The sequence below is a fragment of the Zea mays genome, chromosome 1, assembly GCF_902167145.1.
Source record: "Zea mays cultivar B73 chromosome 1, Zm-B73-REFERENCE-NAM-5.0, whole genome shotgun sequence".
NCBI lineage: Eukaryota > Viridiplantae > Streptophyta > Magnoliopsida > Poales > Poaceae > Zea > Zea mays.
In genome coordinates, this window is record NC_050096.1 from 107,467,718 (window position 1) to 107,476,769 (window position 9,052).

At 44.3% G+C, this 9,052-nt stretch overlaps 1 pseudogene; it reads left to right on the plus strand.

Annotated features, from left to right (window-relative positions):
* Positions 1 to 14: 14 nt before the first annotated feature.
* On the plus strand, positions 15 to 1,649 carry LOC109941359 (DEAD-box ATP-dependent RNA helicase 14-like; annotated as a pseudogene).
* Positions 1,650 to 9,052: the final 7,403 nt, after the last annotated feature.

Sequence of the window (9,052 nt, forward strand, 5' to 3'; positions counted from 1 at the left end):
GGAGGACAGCCCAGATGCCTTCAAAAGTTCAAAATGACGGTGATGAAGGTGGACAAGAAACAAAATTTTGGTCGTATGTGATTTACAAATCCATCCATTTTACTTTTTATGTGGTCAACTAATCCATTTCTTTTTTTATTTAAATGTTACCCTCAATCACTCTTGTTTTTTGTTTAGTTATTACTTTTTTCATTTATATTAATAGGGCAATGAGGCACCTGCACCATTCATGACATTTCAATCCACAGGCTTCCCATTAGACATTCTAAGGGAGGTAGGTCTACACAATGTTTAGGAATATTAATGTCATTTTTTTGGATCCCTTTCCGATGTGACTAGGTGGTCATCGTGCATACATTGTACGTATGCATGATTAAACCAAGTTTTGTTTGCAGCAGGCTCTTCAAGTCAACAATCCAAGTCGTGGTTCGACCTGTTTGTTGTCTTGTACAACCTCCTGTGGTTTGAAACAACTCCCTGTTTTGTTCATTCCTCGGCTGCATGATGTTTGGCTTGGTTCTGTGTAACTTAAAAATTCACAACATGAGAAGCCTTTTTCTCTTTGCTATAACTATATTATGACTTTTATCCTTACACAGATCTAGTATTCAGATAATACTCATCTCTGAAGGGTATCTACCTTTTGCAGGTTCTGCAAGCAGGATTCTCTGCACCAACTCCTATCCAAGCTCAATCATGGCCAATTGCTCCAAGGGGTCGTGATATAGTAGCTATGGCGAAGACAGGTTCAGGAAAAATACTGGGCTATCTTCTCCCAGGGTTTATTCTTTTGAAGCGCCTGCAGCATAATTCAAGGGAAGGTCCAACCGTATTAGTTTTGTCTCCAACCAGGGAATTGGCGACACAAATTCAAGATGAAGCAATCAAGTTTGATAGATCTTCATATGTGAGCAGTTGAATTCATATGTGAGCAGATGAACATTCCATTTACATTTAATATATGTTATATGTCAGGGATGTTAATTATTTTTGTTGTTGTTTGAAGTGATTATATGGAGGTGCTCCAAAAGGCCCTCAGCTAAGAGAGTTGGAGCGTGGTGCTGACATTGTTGTCGCAATTCCTGGGAGATTAAATGATATTTTGGAAATGAATAGAGTGAGCCTGCACCAAGTATCATACCTTGTCCTTGATGAAGCTGACTATATGCTTGATATGGGATTTGAGCCACAAATAAGGAAAATTGTGAAACAAATACCACCGAAACGGCAAACTCTTATGTATACTGCCACATGGCCAAGAGAGGTTAGAAAAATAGCGTCTGATTTACTGGCTAACCCAGTTCAAGTTAACATTGGAAACACTGATCAGCTGGTCACAAATAAGTCAATTACTCAGGTGAGTAAAAATGTCGTTTTCTTTTTTCAAACCAGACACTTTGTTTCTGTAATTTGAAGTGGTTTGTTACACACTGCAGCATGTGGAAGTTATTCCACATATGGACAAATCTAGACGACTTGATCAGATCTTGCGTTCACAAGATCCTGGATCAAAAAGCATAATATTTTGCTCCACTAAGAGGATGTGTGATCAGTTAGCTCGAAACCTAAGAGGATGTTATTGTGTTCTGATACATGAGACTTTTATTATGACTATGTATAAGATATTGTCTCTTATTAGTACTAGATGAGATATGTCTTATTATGATTATGGATGAGACTTTTGTGATGTAATTGATGAGATTATGGATTTAAATATTGTTATGTGATTGTATGTGAGATGTTTTATGTGAAAATATGTTGTGATATATAGCTGTTGATATATTTGTTATGTTGTGAATGTGGTGTAAAATAAAAATAAAAAATATTTGTAATGCTGGTCAAATTAACTTCCTAGAGGCATATTGGGCTGTAGGAAGTTAGCCAGCTAACTTCCTAGGGGCTACAGTCAGCTGTAGGAAGTTAGTCAGCTAACTTCCTAGGGCTATAGTCAGCCGTAGGAAGTTAGTCGTAGGAAGTTAGTCAGCTGACGGCGCTGACGGCGTGAAGCTACTAACTTCCGAGAACCTACTAACTTCCGAGAGGCTTCTTTGGCTGTAGGAAGTTAGCTAACTTCCTAGAGGGCTCTAGGAAGTTAAGCTAACTTCCGACAAAAAATTTTCGAGAGCCAAACTTCCGACGGGATGGCTTAACTTCCGAGAGTTTAGCTAACTTCCTAGAGTTTAGTGCTAACTTCCTAGGGTTTAGGCTCTAGGAAGTTCACTATTTTGGTGTAGTGCCGGTCTACTTCATCAGTGAGGTACTGTCCGAGACCAAGATCCGCTACCCACAAATTTAGAAGTTGCTGTACGCGGTGATCCTGACGCGGCGAAAGTTGCGACACTACTTCGAGTCTCATCCGGTGACTGTGGTGTCATCCTTCCCCCTGGGGGAGATCATCTAGTGCCGAGAGGCCTCGGGTAGGATTGCAAAGTGGGCGGTGGAAATCATGGGCGAGACAATCTCGTTCGCCCCTCGGAAGGCCATCAAGTCCCAAGTCTTGGCGAACTTTGCGGCTGAATGGGTCGACACCCAGCTTCCAGCAGCTCTGATCCAACCGGAACTCTGGACCATGTTTTTCGACGGGTCGCTGATGAAAACAGGAGCGGGCGCGGGCCTGCTCTTCATCTCACCCCTCGGGAAACACCTCCGCTACGTGCTGCGCCTCCATTTCCCGGCGTCCAACAACGTGGCCGAGTACGTGGCTCTAGTTAACGGGTTGCGCATCGCCATCGAGCTAGGGGTCCGACGCCTCGACGCTCGCGGCGACTCGCAGCTTGTCATTGACCAAGTCATGAAGAACTCCCACTGCCGTGACCCGAAGATGGAAGCCTACTGCGATGAGGTTCGGCGCTTGGAGGACAAGTTCTACGGGCTCGAGCTCAACCACATCGCCCGACGATACAACGAGACTGCGGACGAGCTGGCTAAGATAGCCTCGGGGCGGACAACGGTTCCCCCGGACGTCTTCTCCCGAGACCTACATCAACCCTCAGTCAAGACCGACGACACGCCCGAGCCCGAGAAGGCCTGGACCCAGCCCGAGGCGCCCTCGGCTCAGCCCGAGGCACCCTCGGCCCCCGAAGGTGAGGCATTGCGCGTCGAGGAAGAGCGGAATGGGGTCCCGCCTAATCAAGACTGGCAGACCCCATACCTGCAATATCTCCACCGATGAGAGTTGCCCCTCGACCGAGCCGAAGCTCGGCGACTGGCGCGGCGCGCCAAGTCGTTCGTCTTGCTGGGGGACGAGAAGGAGCTCTACCACCGCAGCCCCTCAGGCATCCTCCAGCGATGCATATCCATCGCCGAAGGCCAGGAGCTCTTACAAGAAATACACTCGGGGGCTTGCGGTCACCACGCAGCGCCTCGAGCCCTTGTTGGAAACGCTTTCCGACAAGGTTTCTACTGGCCAACCGCGGTGGCTGTTGCCACTAGAATTGTCCGCACCTATCAAGGGTGTCAATTCTACGCAAGGCAGACCCACCTGCCCGCTCAGGCTCTGCAGACAATACCCATCACCTGGTTGTTTGCTGTGTGGGGTTTGGACCTCGTCGGTCCCTTGCAGAAGGCACCCGGGGGCTACACGCACCTGCTGGTCGCCATCGACAAATTCTCCAAGTGGATCTAGGTCCGACCCCTAAACAGCATCAGGTCTGAACAGGCGGTGGCGTTCTTCACCAACATCATCCATCGCTTTGGGGTCCCGAACTCCATCATCACCGACAACGGCACCCAGTTCACCGGCAGAAAGTTCCTGGACTTCTGCGAGGATCACCACATCCGGGTGGACTGGGCCACCGTGGCTCACCCCATGACGAATGGGCAAGTAGAGCGTGCCAACGGCATGATTCTGCAAGGACTCAAGCCGAGGATCTACAATGACCTCAACAAGTTCGGCAAGCGATGGATGAAGGAGCTCCCCTTGGTGGTCTGGAGTCTGAGGACAACGCCGAGCCGAGCCACGGGCTTCACACCGTTCTTTCTAGTCTATGGGGCCGAGGCCATCTTGCCCATAGACTTAGAATAAGGTTCCCCGAGGGCGAGGGCCTACGACGACCAAAGCAATCGAACAAACCGAGAAGACTCACTGGACCAGCTGGAAGAGTCTCGGGACATGTGAGAGCACCTTGAGGGGGGGTGAATAGGTGATCCTGTAAAACTTTAAACTTAAGCCACAAAAACTTGGTTAAAGCGTTAGTACCAATAATGCCAAGTGGCTAGAGAGGAATCTCAACAAAACACAATAACCACAATAGATCAATCATAGAGATGGCACAGTGGTTTATCCCGTGGTTCGGCCAAGACCAACGCTTGCCTACTCCACGTTGTGGCGTCCCAACGGATGAGGGTTGCAATCAACCCCTCTCAAGCGGTCCAAAGACCCACTTGAATACCACGGTGTTTTGCTTGCTTTACTATATCCCGTTTGTGAGGAATCTCCACACTTTGGAGCCTCTCGCCCTTACACTTAGATGATCGCAAAGAAGCACGGAGTAAGGGAGGGATAAACAACACATTCAAGACAAGAAATCACAGCAACACCACGCACACAAGTCGCAACAAGAGCTCACAACACAACTCAATGAGTTCACAACTCAATGAGTTCACAACTCAACTAGAGCTCTAATTGCTATCGCAAAGAATCAAAGGCGCGGAATCGATGTCTTAGTGCTTAGGAATGCTTTGAGAATGCTTGGTATACTCCTCCATGCACCTAGGGGTCCCTTTTATAGCCCCAAGGCAGCTAGGAGCCGTTGAGTGCATTCCAGGAAGGCAATTCTTGCCTTCTGTCGCCTGGCGCACCGGACAATCTGGTGCACACCGGACACTGTCCGGTGCGGATTTCTTTCCTTCTGTGGCGTAGCCGACCGTTGGCGCCTGGGAGCCGTTGGCGCACCGGACACTGTCCGGTGCACACCGGACAGTCCGGTGCTCCCTCCCGACCGTTGGCTCGGCCACGTGTCTTGCGCAGATCGCGCAGCCGACCGTTGGCCCGGCCAGCCGTTGGCTCACCGGACAGTCCGGTGCACACCGGACAGTCCGGTGAATTATAGCCGTACGCCGCCGATGAAATCCCGAGAACAGCAAGTTCGCACGAGCCAGCCTGGCGCACCGGACACTGTCCGGTGCACCACCGGACAGTCCGGTGCTCCCAGACTGAGCAGAGTTTGGTAGAACAGAGCCATCTCATTTCCAATTCAATCTTTCCTGTTTCCAGCACTTAGACACAATACATTAGTCCATAAAACAAAGTACTAAGTCTAGAAACATACCTTTTGACATGATTTGCACTTTGTTCACCACATTGCATAGATCAACACAAAAGCACTTGCGTTGGCACTCAATCACCAAAATACTTAGAAATGGCCCAAGGGCACATTTCCCTTTCAATCTCCCCCTTTTTGGTGATTTATGCCAACACAACATAAAGCAACCAGAACAAGTGCAGTACCAATGCAAATGAAAACTCAAATTTGTTTTGAATCATATTTGGCATATATGGATCACTCTTTGCCACCACTTGGTTTGTTTTTGCAAATCAAACTCAAATTTCTATCTCTAAGTCAAACACACTTGTTAAGATATAAAGAGAGTCATTCCAAGAGAAATTGATTCAGGATTTCAAAAACTCCCCTTTTTTGCCATAATCAACACTTCTCCCCACAAGAAAGAGCCAATAAGAGTATTTTGACAAAACAAAAGCTCTATTTTATTATTTTCAAAATTCTCAAGTGGTAGCTGATCCATTTATTGCTTTGGCCTTATTTTCTCCCCCTTTGGCATCAAGCACCAAAACGGGATCATTTTTGGCCCTTTAACCCCATTGCCTCACCAAAATCTTCAACTAAGAGTAAAAAGGCAATAAGAGTATGAAGATGAACTTGGAATAAGTTACCCTCTCATCGGAGTGCAGTGGAAGTCTTTTCATGGTCCAAGTCCACTTTTTTCCTTTCAAACCTCCTTTGAGACTAAATTAAGCAAACTCAAGCACACAGTTAGTCTCAAAGGGTCAAGTTGTAGCACATCTCCCCCTAAATTTGTGCATCACTTGCAAATGGACTTGTAAGGTCCGGGGAGAGCTTGTACAACTTGAGCACCATAAGTAAACAACAAAGTGCATAAGGAACATGATCAAAGGCATAACACATGTATGCTATAAATCAATCCAAGTTCCGCGAATCTAAGACATTTAGCTCACTACGCAACTTGCAAAAGGTCTGCTCATCTAAAGGCTTGGTAAAGATATCGGCTAGCTGGTTCTCGGAGCTAACATGAAACACTTCGATATCTCCCTTTTGCTGGTGGTCTCTCAGAAAGTGATGCCGGATGTCTATGTGCTTTGTGCGGCTGTGTTCAACAGGATTATCCGCCATGCGGATAGCACTTTCATTATCACATAGGAGTGGGACTTTGCTCAAATTGTAGCCAAAGTCCCTGAGGGTTTGCCTCATCTAAAGTAGTTGCGCGCAACACTGTCCTGCGGCAACGTACTCGGCCTCAGCGGTGGATAGGGCAACAGAGGTTTGTTTCTTAGAACTCCATGACACCAGGGACCTTCCTAAGAATTGGCACGTCCCCGATGTACTCTTCCTATCGACCTTACATCCAGCATAGTCGGAATCTGAATATCCAATCAAGTCAAAGGTAGACCCCTTTGGATACCAGATCCCGAAACAAGGCGTAGCGACTAAATATCTAAGAATTCGCTTCACAGCCACTAAGTGGCACTCCCTTGGATCAGATTGAAATCTAGCACACATGCATACACTAAGCATAATATCCGGTCTACTAGCACATAAATAAAGTAAAGACCCTATCATAGACCAATATGCTTTTTGATCAACAGACTTACCTCCTTTGTTGAGGTCGGTGTGTCCGTCGGTTTCCATCGGAGTCTTTGCGGGCTTGGCGTCCTTCATACCAAACCTCTTGATCAAATCTTGTGTGTACTTCGTTTGGGAGATGAAGGTTCCATCCTTGAGTTGCCTCACTTGGAACCCAAGGAAGTAGCTTAACTCGCCCATCATTGACATCTCGAATTTCTGAGTCATCACCCTGCTAAACTCTTCACAAGACTTTTGATTAGTAGAACCAAATATTATGTCATCGACATAAATTTGGCACACAAAAAGATCACCATCACACGTCTTAGTAAAAAGAGTTTTTCAAGACTTTTGATTAGTAGAACCAAATGGAAAAGCTAAAAATTGAAAATCTAGCTTTTCAAGAAAAATATGATATGCTTCTATGTTCTCATGAAAATCTTATGGATAATAATATCATGTTAAATATTGCTCATGAGGTTGTGATAGAAAACTTAAAATCCCAACAACCTCACTCATGCACATGTATTCAAATTGAAACTATTTTACCATGTGCATTGCTTGTTGTCCGTCGACAAGCAAATCTTTCTTTGAGCTAGAATTTACAGGAACAAAAGAAGATACATATCAAAAGCTCAAAGAAGAAAATGAGAGGCCAAAAATGAGCTTGGCACAACTAAAAGGGAAGTGCATTGCTCAACCATCTCAAGATAACCGTGATCACATGGTGAAGAAGCTTGAGACGGGAACAACCGTGGCATACACTAAATCCCTTGAAGAAAATGTCAAGGACTTGAGGATTGCAAAGAGGAAGGAACAAAAGAAGAAAATCAATACCTCTTCCAAAAGCCTTAACCATGCCTCCATACAAGGTAACATCCAAGGTAATGATCAAGCCACACTTCACACTAAGAGAAGTAAAAAGTGTAGTGAATGCTTTGGAAAGGGACACTCAATTAGGTCATGTCCTCATATTAAAAATGGCTTGATTATTAACAAGGATGATAAACTTTGTTTTAAATGCTCAAAAAAGGGACACTTAATTAAGTCTTGTCCCTATTTAAAGCAAAAAGGCATAGTGTTAGAAAAGAAATTATTAACTAACCATGTAGCAAGCATGAAACAAGGAAAGAAAAAATCTTCAAGACTTGAAGATCGCCTTTGCTACATATGCTGAAAGAAGGGACATCAATGCAAGGATTGTCCCATTGGTAACAACCCCACTTCTAGCTTGTCAATTATTTCACATGTAACTAGGCAACCCAAAATTGCAACTTGTGCTAGAAAGGTAATGAGTTTACCAAGCGCTAACACCAAGGACTTTTGGGTTTCTAGATCTTTGTTGACTAACCTTGATGGACCCATCAAGCGATGGTTACCAAAATATGCTTGACAAGCTTTGCAGGAAAAGGAGATGGTATGAAGCTTTGGGGTGCTTGAGAGAGTCAATTCGATTTTTATTAACTCAAGCTATCAATCTTCAATGATATATATCCAAGATTGACCCAAAGTTATTTTGAATTGTTATATATAAAACTCAAATCATCTCGGGGAAGATATTGATGTTGTAGGAAATAAAGAATTAATCCTATGCCGAAAAGTCAAGGCCTACATCATGGAGGAAAGCCAAAGGATGGTAACAATTATGCTTTTAAGGGCAAGTATCTTAAATTATCATTTCTTATGTGTCTTGTGTAGTCACATAGAAAAAGAAAGCACTTCAAATGTTTTTAAATTATGTCACCATTCTTTGAAGAAATTCCTCTCATATGGTAGATTGTATATTCATCATTTCTATACCATGGCAATCTACATGCTTTAAGTTGATGTAAGTATCTCATGGCATGCTTTACACTAATCATCCTATTATTGCCATGTTCTAGATATAAAGAGATATTCCATGTTCTTAAAAGAATAAGGTGTCACGTAAGGAATTCAATTCCTTAGGACACTTATAAAGGTAATCTCTCTTTATATCTAGAAATCGTGGGAGTAATGTTTTTGTCTAAATAACCTAAGTAGTCTCACATGTAGAGAATAAGTTTCTCTTTGGAGGTGCGCGATCTAACATGAAAAGAAAAGTCAATCCAATGATTTATGTTGTTTTGCCTCTTGCTTAAGTTGGATATGATTCTTCTATATTTATTGCTCTCCATGTTATGAATTAGATTTATTTCCATAATCTTAAAGAATTATCTATGCTTGTTTTGTAAGCAAAATTAAGCATACAT